The sequence below is a fragment of the Mirounga leonina genome, unplaced genomic scaffold, assembly GCF_011800145.1.
Source record: "Mirounga leonina isolate KUSES-001 unplaced genomic scaffold, KU_Mleo_1.0 Mir_53, whole genome shotgun sequence".
Classification (NCBI taxonomy): Eukaryota; Metazoa; Chordata; class Mammalia; order Carnivora; family Phocidae; genus Mirounga; species Mirounga leonina.
In genome coordinates this window covers 61,963,382-61,979,070 of record NW_023270807.1, presented here as the reverse complement: position 1 = coordinate 61,979,070, position 15,689 = coordinate 61,963,382, and the positions used below count along the sequence as shown (strand labels likewise).

Below are 15,689 nucleotides of genomic sequence, written 5' to 3'. Positions count from 1 at the left end.
TGAACATCTGGTGCTTGGCCTTGTTCAGCCAGGAAGGAAAAAAGAGAGAGAGAGAAAGAAAAAGAAAAAAAAAAAAAATCATGCTCTGGTCAGAGTCTTATTCCTGCTCTTAGAAGCCGGAATTAATTTTCTGTTTTATTCTTCCAAAAGAGGAAGTACATTGGAATTCCCTCTAGGTATCTTGTTGAAATATCCAGGCACACCTTTAGACCCATGCTTCTTGGAAGGGAACCAACTTCATTGATTGTTTTGTTGCTGTTCAGTCGACATTCTATCAGTCTCCACATCCAGGCTTTTACTCGGCGCTGGAAAAGGAAACTTCAGTGCATGTCTCTTGGCTACCCAGAGTGCCTTCTTTTGTCCTGGCTTTGGGAGAAAAGGCAAACAGGCTCACACATGGGGTTGCTGCAGACTTCATCATGGATCAGACAGCTCTGAGGAGAAAATCTACTTAGACTTCTTAAGATTCAACCTGTTTGGGATTAGGAGAAAGCCAAGACCTCATCTGTTCTTGTGTGCAGCAATCTGGCAAAAAGTAATTTAGAAAATTATGGTTCTTCAGCTACAAGAAGGGCGGGGCGGGGGGCAGCTTGGGGTGGCATTGCTGAGCTCTCTATAAACTCTTTACCTGCTGGGTTTCTAGTGTGCAATCTCTTGTTCCTGTTTGAAGGGTTTCCTCCTTCCCTGCGTTCTATTAGCAAGGCAGGCTGGGTTTGGAAAGGGAGAATGACTTGTGAGTGCTGTAAGTCCAGTTATTGAGTTCCTATGTCCAAGTGTCTTGTTGCCAAAACAGACAAGAAGCATTCTTCCCACACTCTGATTTAATAGACTGATCCTGGATGTAACTGACTCGTTTGAGCAAACAGAAAATCAGGAACTTCTCAGGCTGCAACAGTGTCCTGGTGGAAATGGGAAGAGGAGCACTGGATGATCCCTGGGTCTGAGGAATTATGGAGACAGGCACATCTGTAATATTGAAGGAAGCTGAGAGACCTACAGCATGAGAAACACGAGGCTCGAAAGACATAGGCCACACAGCCTGTTAGGGGCTGATAGGAGTAGAATTCACAGCCCCTGTGTCAGTCTTGGCCTTTTCCACCACACTTTAGCTGTGTGCTCATTCTCAGTGGGGTGAAGCTAGCCAGGCTGTGAATTATCAGGGAAAGGAGAGTGATTTTGCAGTGCCTGTGTGTTATTTGTAGGCGAGGGAGAATAGCTGGAGGATGGGTGCATGTGTATGGATATGTATGTGTTGGGATGGTGGAAGTATCCAAAATGATGAACTAAATGGTTCCACATTATGGAAAACAATACCCACTTTCTTTAACTTATGGACAACTCAACACTCTCAGTAGGAACACAGTTGGCCTGGGGGCAGTTCAGAAAGTTCTCTTGGACATTGCTCTGTGCCTGCAAAGTACTTGTGACTCTGGGCAACTCCTCAGATGAGTAAGACCTGGGCTCTGCCCTTCTGAATTTTGCACCCTTTTTAGGCAAACTTACAGGTACACCCAAGCTCTAACACTAGGAGGACTGCTGCTCTGATGGGCTGACCACAGCATGTGCTTGGAGGACTGAGGACGAGCCCCATTTGTTCAGGGATCTGGGGAGGAGATTGGTCTGCTCTGCACGTTTGGAGCTCAGGGAGGCAGAGCAACCATGACTTGAGAGTCTTCTTAGAAAGTTGGCTTTGGAATTGGCTTTTCCCTTTGCTTTTCTCCTAAATTTTTTGGGGGGTTTTTGAGGAGTTGTGCATGGTTAGCTCAAGTGATAACTGTGAAGATTACAGGCATTTCAGGGGCATTCCCAACAACCATCATCCCAATCAAGCAATTTCCAACATGCTGGAGAGATGTGTGGTCTGAAATTGCCTAATGTCTGTGTCTTAATGTCATTTATTTTTATTTACATTTATACTTTATTTTACATGTATATAAATATGTATATGTGTGTGTGTGTGTATATACACACACATTTAATTAAAATTATTTTTTTAGCATGGTCATCCCCAAAGAATAACATATACTTGTAAGGGAATTAAAGTAAATCAAAGAATTTCCTAGAGAACGTGTTCCTTTGTTGTGTTATTGAAGTCATGTTCACAAGATCACTCTGGCTAATGAGAATCAACAGCGTCTGTCCACCTGCCTTCCTTCCCATCTTGCCTTCTTATCTTTTGTTTATTTATTTTTAAGACATCTGAATATAGAGTTGAGGGACTCTAGCACTCCAGTTTATCTTTTTGAATTGTATGACTTTTAAACTAAAGACCTGGTAAAATCCCCATTCAATGTAAACACAAAGGACGTTTCAGATATTAGGAAGAATCATTGTCAGGGTTGCAAATTCTGAAAATAGGGGATGCTCCATATTAGTAATGTTCATTGAGGCCGAAGAATGATCGTGCTGTTGTTCCTGACACTGTGGTCTCTGTAGAGAATTTAAAAAGGGCCAAACCTATCAGCATGGCAAAAACAAAACAAAGAAAAAACCTGAGAACACCTGACAGTACTGAATGCTGGTGATGAGATGGAGCAATTGGAGTTCAAGTACACTCTGGCAGGAGGCTAAATTGGGACAACACCTTGGGAAGCTGTTTGGCACTCTCTACTGAAGCTGACTGTATGCATGCTGTATGGCCAGGCAAGTCCACTCCCACATTTATACCCAAGAGTAATGAAAGCACATGGGCATCAAAAGACATGTACAAGAATGTTCCCAGCAGCATTATTTACAATAGCCCCCAAATGAAAACACCTCCAATATCCATCAACAGAGGAATAGATAAATAAATTGCAATATATTTATGCAGTGAACTACCTATAACCAACTACAAAAACATAGATGAATCTCACAAACAGAACCTTGAGCAAAATAAGCCAGACACAGAAGGATATGTACATTATAACTCTATTTCTACAAAACTTAAAACCAGGTAAAACTAATATATGATTTCAGAAGTCAAGTTTCCTTGCAGCCAGGTAGTGATGGGGAAGAGCCAAGAGAGGGGCTTCTAAGGGGCTGATTATGTTTTATTTCCTCACCTGGGTGTTGGTTACATGGGCATGTTTATTTTATGAAAATTCATTAAGCTCCAACCTTGTGTACTCCTCTGTGTGTCAGAATTTAATAGTTTTTAAATCCCCAAATCAAAATCATGAGAACATTCTATTTCTTTATCTGAAAGCATCTGTTTTTACTATTCTCAGGTTTAGGATAAAGTGTTAATCTTTTACAAACTAAACTTCTAGAAGTTTATATTCTACATTCAAATCTAAGTTTGGCTTAGGGTCAAGCAACATCACAGATGCCACAGTTGAAATTCTATTAGATACTTACACATATACAATAAATATGTGTTCTAGGGTCACATGTCACATCTTTTCTAACCTTGGAAAAGCATAGGGTGTTTATGTTTTGGGACAAGGTAGGGGCAGGGTAATAGGGGACAGGCTGACTTTAGACAAATGGGTGTTTCAATGAAAAATGAAGATGTTGGCCAGTGTATTCCTGCTGGTCCTTGGCACAGGCTTAGCAGCTGGCTCTTTTGGCTCCTCAGTCTTCTCAGGGACTATATTGAAACCACTGCTGTAGGAATGACCACTCAACAATGATGGGATTAGTGGGTTGTTGTTGTTTTTTTAAGTCCCTAATATGGCTTGGCTAGTTAAAGGATAAACACGAACACTGAACATGAAGTCCTTTTTACACAAAAGGTAGACTGTGAACACCAGAGCAAAGGCTGAGATAAAATGCTCAAATAAGAGCATTTTGTGAGCGACACGCAGCTTTGGGCAATGGTTGCTACCTAGCCTTGATATCATTAGAGGTTCAGATTGCCCATTTGTGGCAAGTTTCAGGCTGATTTTATGTAGAAACCTCAATTCTGAGAAGTGTGACTCTTGTGGCATGAGAAGGGGTCTGTGAACTTTTTAAGTGAGTGTGTGTAAATATGCAAATATGAGTGTGAGTGTGCGTGTGCGCATGTGTGCAGTGGAGGGAGGAATAAGCTCCATTTCAAAGATAGCCAAAGTCCATTTGAATCTCTAGTTTCCATGTTGGCAAGAGATTTAGGAATTAAATACCTCATTTAACAAATATGATAAAATATTTTCTAGGATGTTTCTCAGAAATAATATTTTTGTCTTTTTCAGCTATAAAGCTATTTGTTTTTCACTGACATTTAAAAAAAATATAGTTCATAATCTCTGTTTCCTCTCTCCCTAATCCCTCTTTATCCCCTGAAGTCTAATCCCCATCCCCACCTGTTTGCCCAAATTGGCTCCTAGAAGTCATCAACTGCTACTGTAACATCCAATGTCCTTCCATTTGATTTCGTTCTATCCCTTCCACAGCCCTTGTTATTTTTCCCACCTGCTTCTTGGAAATTTTTCATCCTTTCATATTTCCTGCACTCTACTCTCCTCATTTCCCTGCTAACTTTCCAATTATCCTAAAGTTTCCCATCTGCCTCTTGTTCCTCCCAATGTCCCGTGACCCAAGCCTCCATCCTTGGTCTTCTACTCTTCTTGCTGGCATCACAGTATGTGGACGTTGTCTCCATTCTCACGGCTGTGAGCACTTGGGGCCGATGACTCACAGATTTACAGCTCGCATCCTGCCCCTTGCTCAAGATTTATTCCCATATCTCTGACGGCTCACTGGTCATTTTCACTTGAAAGTCTTCCCAACACCTCACATTCAACAGTCTCTAACTGAGCTCATCATCTCTCCCCCACAAAACCAGTTCCCCTTCCAAGTTCCTTGTTTCTGCCATGGCACACTTGTCTCAGAGTTGTGGCAGCTCAAAACTTTGAAGTCATCTCTAATGTTCCTCCTGTCTTTATTCTTGCTTGTCCCATTCCCATCATGGCAGCTAGTCATCAAGTTCTACTGCTTCCCGCCCCCACCCCAAATTTTCTTACATTCTTGAGTACTTTCCTTGTCCTAATTTAGGGCTTCTTCATCTCAGGGCTAGGTCCATGATAGTCCCGTCCCTGCCAACCTGCCTGGCTCCAGTCTCCCACCCTCCAATCTGATTTCATAGGCTCAAATGGTAAATTTTCCTTAAACTCTCTGCATTTGCTCATCATTCCCTTGCATCCAGCTTTTGAGACATCTACAGTGTTCATTGTTCTTTCCGGGTTTCAAATCTTAAAACAATTTCTCTTTGAGTAACAATTATGAGCTGGGTTACTTGTTAAATGCTAGTTGGTAGAAGGTACAATTATGAATAAGTTTATCATTCTAGCACTCATAGGGAACCCTCATACTCCCATCTCCCTGCCCTTTCAAGTTGAGAAGACAGACTAATATCCAAATAATAGAAAGGATGAAAGAATAGGGAGAATTTGGAGAATTGGAAATGCTACTTGTGTGCTAAGACTGGAACAGGAAGCCCTGGGGAGCCAAATACTTATATTTCTGTAGTGACATGTGCTGATTTCAAAGCTCTGCTATTTTAAGACTGGAGGGTGGTGAATTCTCCTACCAACAGGAGAATAATAACTGGCCTGGTGAAGGAGACAATGAAAGTTTGGTGTTGATCATATTTCCCCTCCTAGGATATGATCTGTTTGAAGACGGGACCAAATGGTATTATTCTTTAAATCTCATAGTGCTAACTAATTTCTAAACTCGTAGGAGTTTTTAGAAATTCCTATTGATTCATTGTTCAATTGACTAATCGTAGTTGATACTGCTGAATTTCTCTGTGACCTCCACTGACTCAGCTAATTGCTGAATCCCAAGCTCAAGTTACTTGAAGGTAAATTTTCATACTGTAACAATGCCATGGGATAGCAGGCTCTGTGCCTTATTTCAGACATACTAGGCCAGTCACATCTACATGTACCTCTTTCAGAAAAAGGAACCGGGAAAGAATCTTTCGATTCCATTACATCCAGATATTGGGGAAAATATGTTGGAAGATGATAAAATAACCAAGTAAAGTAAGTTAGGAGTGAAGGAGGCTAAAAAAGAAACCATTGGATTTTAAAAACTCTTTTTATTTTAAAGGGGAGTATGATCTTCTACTTTGTTCTTTTTTTTTTTTTAAGATTTTTTTTTTCATTTTTATTTATTCATGAGAGACAGAGAGAGAGAGAGAGAGAGACAGAGGGAGGAGCAGGCTCCCAAGGAGCAGGGAGCCCAATGTGGGACTCGATCCCAGGACCCTGGGACCATGACCTGAGCCGAAGGCAGACGCTCAACCATCTGAGCCACCCAGGCGCCCTTCTACTTTGTTCTTGAAATTACTTTTATTTTCCTAACCATAACAAGTTGATAACATCCAGGTAAATATTTGGCTAGATTAACCCTCTGGATAGCTTTGTCAAATGATATCTGTCCAAAAAAGAGGTCATACATATTGGACTACCCCCCACCCCCACCAATGCAGACCACTGCAAACCACAGGCAAAAGCAAGAGATTCAAATGCTAGAGAGTTTAATCCTAATAGTTTTTTTTTTTTTTAAGATTTTATTTATTTATTTGAGACAGAGAGAATGAGAGACAGAGAGCATGAGAGGGAGGAGGGTCAGAGGGAGAAGCAGACTCCCTGCTGAGCAGGGAGCCCGATGCGGGACTCGATCCCGGGACTCCAGGATCATGACCTGAGCCGAAGGCAGTCGCTTAACCAACTGAGCCACCCAGGCGCCCTAATCCTAATAGTTTTTGAAAATTGCTGCCCTTGGTCTACCTATTCACCTCATAGAAAACCATTCTTTTCTTGGTCTAATGAGTGTAGGTGTGTCTGCCAACCCACAGACAAACTGGGCAATGTTTGCCATTGTGTTTATAAATTTTGCAAAACAACATAATGTATGCTCTACATGAAAACAATACAGACTAAGGTGGTGGGATTGTTCCTCTGTATAAATTGCATCATGGATGTTGACGTAGTTTCCTGGGAGTGGTAGTATAGGCAAAAGCGTAAAATGAAATGGAGATATATACTTACAGGATTGAAGCCAAATCTCAAAAACTCATGGCATGGGGAACAAGGGAAAGACAAGTGTGGTGTTAATGGTAACTCTTTAAGTCAAGTGCTCCATGAAATTTCTTAGGTGGCTAATGGGTTTGCACACTGGCTGGAACTTCATCTTGACTTACATGGATAAAACATTGGACTCTGTGAAGTCTCTTCTATCCAATACGTTATAAGACAATGTCTCTGTGTTATCTTTGGTTGTAGTGGCATGTCCAGTACAATTGCCTATTGAATAATAAGAGGATGGTTGTGGTTTTATTTGCTTCAAAGAACAGAGAATTCCCAGAACGGACATGGGCCTGAAGCTTTCCCTCATCCCACTGGGAGTGATAGACTTTGTATATAAAGTTTGATTCAATAGCTGATAAGAGTTCCATTCCTTACTCTCTATTTTAAGTACCAATAATAATTTTATATAGATCAAAACACAAAGCAGAAGAAAACAACTTTTTAAATAGCTCTTAGTGTTTTGAAATGAAAATGCAGGACTTTGGGCAAGTCAAGAGAATACTTTTGGTGTTGGGGCTGTAGATAGGACAGACAGATGATGTGGGGTTTTCCTTGTGGGCATTTTAGAGATTGTGAATTTTATTCTAAGTGTGATGGAATATCAGTGAAAGATTTGAATTAGGGGAATGAAATGATCTAAGTCATTTAAGAAGACCACGTATACTTCTTGTAAAAATGAAATGAGCCCCTATCCTCCCTCCCTTGGGCTTCCTAGCTGCTCAGATCCCATGACTCCCATAGCTACTACTCTTTCACCCCACTCTCAGCAAGAGCAGCCTGCTGATGAATCAAGAGGAGCCTTTAAGAAAGGGGCTGGCCAGCTAGGCCAATACTACCAAAAAGCTTAGTAAAATGAGAGCAGGAAAATATCCAGTGGATTTGGAGCATGGAGGTCACCAGGGACCTAGCAAAAGCAATTTCAGTGTCAGCAGCCTATTGTGGGTAGAATCCAGACAAGACTTTGTTGAAGAGAGAATTGGGAAGTGAACAATGGAAACATGTCTGCACAACTCTCTCTGAAGAGCAGTTATCACATGAAGTAGAGAGGAGCAGTGATTATAGGGGAAGTAGGGGCAAGTGGGATCTTTTAGGATGGTTGCTAGCCGAGTCTATTCATAGGCTTACAAGAATGACCTAGTAGGCAGGGAGAGACTGATGATGTAGGAATAGAGTCCCTGAAAGTGTGGAAGAGGGTGATATCTAGCACTTGCTAAAGGGATTGCTTTTCCATAGGAGAAGGGCCGCTTCTTTCACTGTAACAGGAGGGTGGGGAGAATGTAGATGCTGACCTAGGTAGGTTTAAAAGTACAGTATTGGAAAGACTAGGGAGGGAATAGCTAGGCTCCTTTGGCTGCAGGCAACAGAAAATAACTATGGTTAACTGAAGCCAAAACTAAATGTATTAGATGAGTTTTGGGTAGCTTTAAAAAACTGCTAATAACCAGTGATGGTACCCCTGACAATCCACAAAGGGGCGTGGCTCCCTTTCAGACCTCTGGACAGGGAAGCAGGTAAGCGTGGTTCTTTACTCAAAGATCTAGTATACCTCACAGAACAGGGTAGCGTTACAGGATGAGGATACATTTCTTCCCATTGCACAAGGGTAAGAAGTCTTTATTTATTTATTTATTTTATTTTTTTTAGACAGAGAGCACAGTGGGCAGGGGCAGAGGGAGAGAATCTTAAGCAGGCTCCATGCCCAGCACAGAGCTGGACCCAAGGCTCGATCTCACCACCCTGAGATCATGACTTGAGCCGATATTAAGAGTCGGGTGCTTAACCGACTGAGCCACCCTGGCATCCTGGGTTAGAAGTCTTTAAAAAGAGGTTGTCACGTATCTTGTCCTCTCTCCCACTCCCTCTCTTTAGTCTTTCTCCTTCCTCTGTTCCCCCTCTCAAGTCTCCCAGGTTCTAGGTTCTAGCCCCATCCTCGGGAAATAGAGCCTCCATCTCCAGGGGCCTTTTTACTCCATAGCCTTCAGTGGCTCCTGGTGGTAATGGTAGCTCCCCATCTAGGGTGCAGCCTGGAGAGATCAGGATGGACCGGACAAGTGAGTGGGGTTGGTGGGGTGCTCTAAATCCCATTTGGTCTCTTAAACAGTGAACAGCAGGACTGAATTTTCATAGGAATCATACTCCTACACAGAGCACTGACTTTGTCTGCAGAGGCAGTGCCATTTAGCTCATGTAAGGGAAACCTGTTTTGATGCTCTCCCTTGCACAACAGCTCTTCTGGTCTTACTGTGTTGAGAAGTACGTGATGTGGTCCAGAGCCTCTTTTATTACCAGAGTTGCTGCTATTGGCAGCAGATCACATTTTCTTAGCCATTTATGATCTAGTGAATGCCAGCCCTTGTTGAATTTTTCCTCATCCTCCGGAAGAAATGGTAGTAACTTCAATTTGTCCTGCCATACCATTATGAAGCTTCAAAGCTAAATAGATGTCAAAAACAGAGACTAGGTGACCATTTTAGGTAAAGGTCACAGAGAATCATAATAGTCCAAAGTCTACTTTTTAGCTTTGTAGGCTAACACACTTAACCCTGTCGGTTCTCTGAAAGTTTTCAGGTTCTTGAGGACTCATGTGGTTGTCAAATTCCAAGAGACTTTTTTGGATAGTTGTTAAAATAAGTTATTCTTCCAACTTACTAATTTAGGAGGGAATTCTTAGAAGTCAACGTCCTTGTGTCAGATGAGCAGCTCCCTTTCTCTACTATAGAAAAGTCTACATGGAAAACCATATTGCTACTTCTTGCTTCTTGGCCTGAGAGTAACTGGGATGGAGGACAAAGATAGCCCCTCCCAAACACAATGCCCAAGTTCAATCTGGATCCTTCAGGTTCTAACCTCCACGGGGCACTTTCGCTTTCGTTTTCCCCTGATTCATTAGCTTCCTTGAATTGGTTCACAGTCAGTGATTTTTCTTCCCTTCACTAAACTCCTTTGAGTAGGGACCATGTTGCATTCATCTTTGTATTGCTACATTTTCTTCCCAGAGGCCAGGGCTGGTTTTGCATATGGTAGTTGTTCAAGACTGGTTTGTCATGTTACCACCCAGAGATTTCTGGAAAAACACTTCCCACTTTGCCCCTCAAGAGACTACATGATGTGGAATGAGCAGTGGACATACAGTGAGAACTTTTAAGTTTAATTTCATATTCTGCCACTTACTAGCTATGTGACTTGAGGTTAAATCACTCAGCACCTCCGAGCCTCAGTTTCTTTCATCTACAAGATGAACAATCCCTACCCAACAAGATTATTGTGAAGATCAAATAAGACCAGGTATGTCCAAGTGTTTTAAAGTCCCTATAAAACTAAGAGTTTACTAGTGATCATGGAGTCAGAACAAAGGAACTGGGATGACCTTAATGAATATTGTTAACACCCACCACCACCACTTTGGTCTACCTGTCTTTTCATCTCCATATTCTTAGCAACTAAGAGTTGCTTAGTTGGTTCTCAATAGGTAGATTCTCAGTAGATGTTTTTTGAATGAAGGCCAATGCTATTAAAATAAGTTTTGCATCCTACTTTGGTGTTTGCTGGGGGAGTAGAAGGCAAATTGTTCTAGAACGTTTCATGTGGATGTGGATGAGGTTAGTGCATACAGAGATGGAGAACATTCTCCTCCTGGCGGAGCCTTGGGAAGATGGAGTAGTTGTTGGACCTGCTGAAGTTCAGGGCCTCCATAGGGTGCTCCTGCCGAGCTCAGCCTGTGTTATCCCTGGAGCAGGTTGTCCGGATAAGATCTCTTGGTTGTGCCTCTGTTATTGGGACACCGATGTCTGATCCTACACAGCAAGCTCAGAGTCAGGAGTGATACCTGAAATGATGATGGGAAGCCCACTGAGAAGAGTGGGTTGCTTTTGGAAAAGAGACTGAGAGTGTGAGCTATGCTAGTATCGGCCATGAGTCAGAGGAGGGGAGCAATGGAATGGGGTAGACTATACAGAATCCTCGGGCGTGCACTTTCAGTGGTAGCAACGAAGTAATCAAACACCCACCTTCCCTGAAGACATCCTTTTGAAAATTAGAATGGTAATTTAACAAAATCGTTTTTGTTTGGCCCACCTCATTAAGGGATTACTTGATATAAAATCGATTTTTAACATTTTAATAAGGTTTTAATTTTATTACAATACAATCTCCTTCCTTTCCACAAGCCTCTGAAAGACACGGTTTATCAGGAACATACGCTTTTTCTCTGTTCTACTGCAACTTATAGAAAGACTGGTTTTTCAAAGAAGGCGGGTTTTTTCTTTCCTTCATCTACCTACCACACAATGTCCCTGCAGAGGAGCCTGTGAGTCTCTCTGCCTGTCAGGCTCCGGGCAGACTAGATCCCTAGATCGGGAAAGTACTTCCCAGCCCTGGTTCATGGGACTGTTTGGAGCATGGAGAGACTGCTTGCGTTTGCTACACTTCGATGTGACAGTCGTCCGGGGGCCTGTTCATCTGCAGCTGTCGGCTCTGCCCTTCCCCCGAGACTCAGTGCTCCTGGGGCTGCGATTCAGTTGGTCACGGTCACGCTGTGGACTCCATCCTCCTGCTGAGCTTTCTCATCAACAAGACAAGCCCTCTGTGGGAGGATGGGGGGCAGTGTGAGCCTGGCTTGACAGATGCACCTGGAACACTGGGAGTGAACACAAACAAGGACATTGCAGTTGAAGAAAAAACTTGGCAGAAGCAGCGTGCATCTGACGCCTTGACTTGGAACGGCGACAAGAAATCCAATTAGAGTACACTCTGTATAAAGAGTATAAAAAAAAAGGTGCTTTTGTTTTGCTTTAATCCCACAGAAGTAAATGAGAGAATAAGAACCAGATTTAGAGTAAGTCTTTCGTTCAAGATTTTCCTTGAGACAGTGTCAAGATGGAAAGCATCTTTTGGAGATTGAAGAATGCTCTCGTTTGTAGAATAGCTAATTAAAGCTTCTTATAACCTGAATGACCTGTTGTGGGACTCTAGAGCTAAGCAGAGAATGCACTTCCTACAGGACGGAAGCACCCTTATCGGGCATATGTGATGTGTTCTGTGTGCTCTCCACTCTCATACGGGGGCACAGTGTTTGCATGGACCTCAGAATTTCTCTGTGTAGTTACTCATCTATAAGGGAAGGAGAGTACTTGTACAAAGCTACAGTAGAGCAAAAACCTGTCACTCATAGCTTGAGGCTTCTATGAGGTTACTTTAGATCCATATAATCTGTTTTAGGCACATGTAAATATATATTTATGTTTAAATATAGAAGTATCCATTTTGTCATGAGAGTGATTCTCAAGGGAGTCCAGTATTTTAAATCTAAGGGGCTTCAGTCAGTGATTTTTGATACTATATTTAGATTTTACATCAATTGTGAAGAATCTACTTTTTTATCATTATGATTGCCTAGTGTAGCCCCTACCCTCTGATCTTTCCTTGGGGCTTGCAATTAAGTGAGTAATGATCTTGGGAGGTTAAGTAGATAGTATTATTGTGAAAACCTATTAAATCCAATTATTTATTTATTTTTTTCCCATGACCATGAAACACGATCCCTAAAAGCTGAGCTTGTGCAACTCCCTGGAAGGCTTATGGCTCAGGTCAGCATTGCATCTAATGAAAACAAAACCAAAAATAAAACACAAGTGATCCATGAGGCTGGTTCTTTGAGCCTCATTGCCTATTATTGTAAACATCCGAACTTCAGGGTTTTCAGGAAAAGTTCTGCCCTGCAAGATGTGCAGAAAGTCAGGAGTAACCCAGCCCCACCATTGTTTTTGACTGGTGACGCTTCACGCTGCTTGTCCTGATTACGCCAACTCAGGTAAGAGAGGTATTCTTTTCTGCCTGGAAAAGTTCCTATGTGGCCTGAAAGAGCAAATAGCTGTTGGAGGTCAACTTTTCTGTAAGTCTCCTTGGTCGACCAAGATCCTTAGGTGGAGATTCAGCATGGCATCCCAGGTCTCTGTCATGTCATGAGGAGGGGTTGCTGACCCATGTGGGTGCTGTCATTACCTGGACATTGGGTGGTGTTCTTAGTGGGAGTTGTGCTTGATACCAAGGAAAGGGTGACTTACGCCACTGTCACCTGCTTTGTTTCAGGGTAGGAGGTAGCCCAGTTGCCTGGTTACCTGTGTTGTCGCAAGGTTTAATTATCTTTAAAGGGTGAAGCTCCCTCTGATGAGTTTTCTTCTGATTGTTAGCATTCAGAATGTCCTGCCTTCTCAATAATGATAACAAAAATAATGCTTCCTTTGCTAAAGGCATTAACTTTTAGACCTATGTTTATAATATATGTTTACGCTATAGATCTGGCTTCCTCCAATCACATGAACAATGGCTTCATGATTAAAAAAAGTACAATCCCTTTCATTTGTAGAACGCATTCAATTTTATGAAGTACTTTTACACCAATTATCTCTTGTGTCCCTCAGGCAAACCTGGGAACTAGACATGGAAGGCTTTCTTCCTTTCTCTCCTCCCTGTCACCCCTTTCTAAAAGAGCAAGGTGTGCAAGGCCCTGAGTTTGGGGCATCAAAAATCACCAAAGTAGTTAAGTTGTAAAACCAGGACTAAAATAAGTCTACTAGGTCAAAGATTGGGATCCTGTTTTTGCCAGTATTTTGAATGTTTGCTTGCAGAATTATTTGATGATTTTTTTTTTTTTTTAGGGCAAAAAATGACTTGATACTACTTCAGGAAAACAAACACTACTAAAATAATCTGCTGGTAGCATCTCCAAATCTCCAGGTCTTTTGCTGAGTCTCAGTAACAGGGCGAGAGACAGTGGTCTTCTATTTGAGAGAGTCCTGAGGAATGGGCTGATACTGCTTTTCCAGTCATTCAAAATATTCAGGGTTCTGAAAGTTTCTCAAGGGGAGACTGCATGCCTCTTAGTGTTGTTTGCTGCTTCAGGGATAGGAAGAGATCAGATGCTCTGAATGTGGAGCTGAAAGTAACGAAATAGAATATTTCTCTCTCGGGACGCCTGAGTGGCTCAGTCGGTTAAGTGTCTGCCTTCGGCTCAGGTCATGATCCCAGCGTCCTGGGATCAAGTCCCACATCGGGCTCCTTGCTCAGCAAGGAGGCTGCTTCTCCCTCTGCCTGCCTCTGTCTCTCTCTCTCTGATAAATAGATAAAATCTTAAAAAAAAATATTTCTCTCTCCACTCATGCATTGTACTCATGAGAAAATTGAGGCCCCAAATATTAAGTGATTATAAGGTTATACATGTTTGTCTGGCAAGATATAAACTTATTTATTTATATATTTATTCATTCATTCATTCTTTCATTTATTTTTAAGTTGGCTCCATGTGCAGCATGGAGCCCAACACAGGGCTTGAACTCATGACCCCAAGATCAAGACCTGAGCTGAAATCAAGAGTCTGACACCCAACTTACTGAGCCACTCAAGTGCCCCAAATCTTAACTTTTAAAATTATTCCAATCTAGGGGCACCTGGGTAGCTCAGCCAGTTAAGCATCTGCCTTTGGCTCAGCTCATGATCCCAGGGTCCTGGGATCCCATGTTGGGCTCTCTCTCAACCGGGAGCCTGCTTCTCCCTCTCCCTCTGCAGCTCCCCCTGCTTGCACTCTTTCTCTCTCTCTCTCTGTCAAATAAATAAATAAAGTCTTTTTAAAAAAACAAAAAAACTATTCTAATCTAAATCATGAAAACCACTTATCCTCCAATGAAGAATGTCATTTTCAATTACAAGCTGTGTGTGCCATACTCTGCCCAATGGGAATCATGTAGAGTGACTTATCTCAGGATTTTTGCAATATTTGTATGTGGAAATAACACATTGATTCCACAAATAATTATTATTTTAAGATATCGTGGGTGCATTGCATTTGGATCAATGTTGATCAGTCCCCCTTGAGTGAAATGCTGAGCAAAGAGCAGGGGTGTAAATACAGAAGTCTCATACTCACTGCAGTGGAGAAAGGCTGATATAAGGGCAGAGGGTGCTTTCACCACCAATGGGGCACAGCCTGCATCCCAGGGGCCCAGGGCACTGTGCCACCTTGTTTGCTCTTTAGACTTCTGTTTGTCTAAGTTGATGATCATAAACAGCAAGACAGAGACAGTTTCCTAAGAAATCCCTTTGACATTCTAGCAATGACTCATGGAGCCACTTGATGCCCACAGATTAGCCAGTGTCACCTCGTGGTGTTCTTGGCTTGTCGCACGTAATGCACGTAAATCACGTAAAACGTGGGAATCCAGTTCTTCCTGTGCCAGCCTGCACCCCGAGAGGCTGCTTTCTTCTGTCCTTAAGGTGAGATCTCAAGGCAGCTTCCGGTTCTCCCAGGGCCCCTAGTCCTGGAGTTCTCCTGCCCCACTGCTCTCTCTCTCTGAATGGCCCCCACCCCACTCTGACGGTCTATCCCACGCAGGGGTTTTCTCCAGTTGACCCCTTTTTGTTATCTTTTTGCTATATTATAATTTTCCTGACAGTGGGATCCCTAATGGGATCCTGTTTCTCTTATATTCTAACAGAATACAAGCAATAGTAAGTAAGTACTTAAAGACACTTTTATATGATTAGCTGTGTGGTAATGAGAAGAGTTTTCTAAGATTCCTCCCTCCTTTCCTTCCTCTCTTCCCTCCCCTTCCGCCTCTCCTTTCTTGCCTGCTTTCCTCCCTTTTCCCCTTCCTTCCTTCCTTCCTTCCTTCCTTCCTTCCTTCCTTCCTTCCT

The 15,689-nt window shown here is 42.4% G+C and overlaps 1 long non-coding RNA gene across 5 annotated transcripts in view; it reads left to right on the top strand.

The window, feature by feature from the left end:
* Window positions 1-12,457: 12,457 nt before the first annotated feature.
* The window catches only part of LOC118001543, a 189,095-nt gene continuing 185,863 nt past the window's right edge, over window positions 12,458-15,689 (top strand). For all 5 annotated transcript variants that reach the window (XR_004676727.1, XR_004676725.1, XR_004676724.1 and 2 more), the window contains exon 1: window positions 12,458-12,810. This is a non-coding gene — a long non-coding RNA (uncharacterized LOC118001543). The remainder of the gene's footprint in view (window positions 12,811-15,689) is intronic.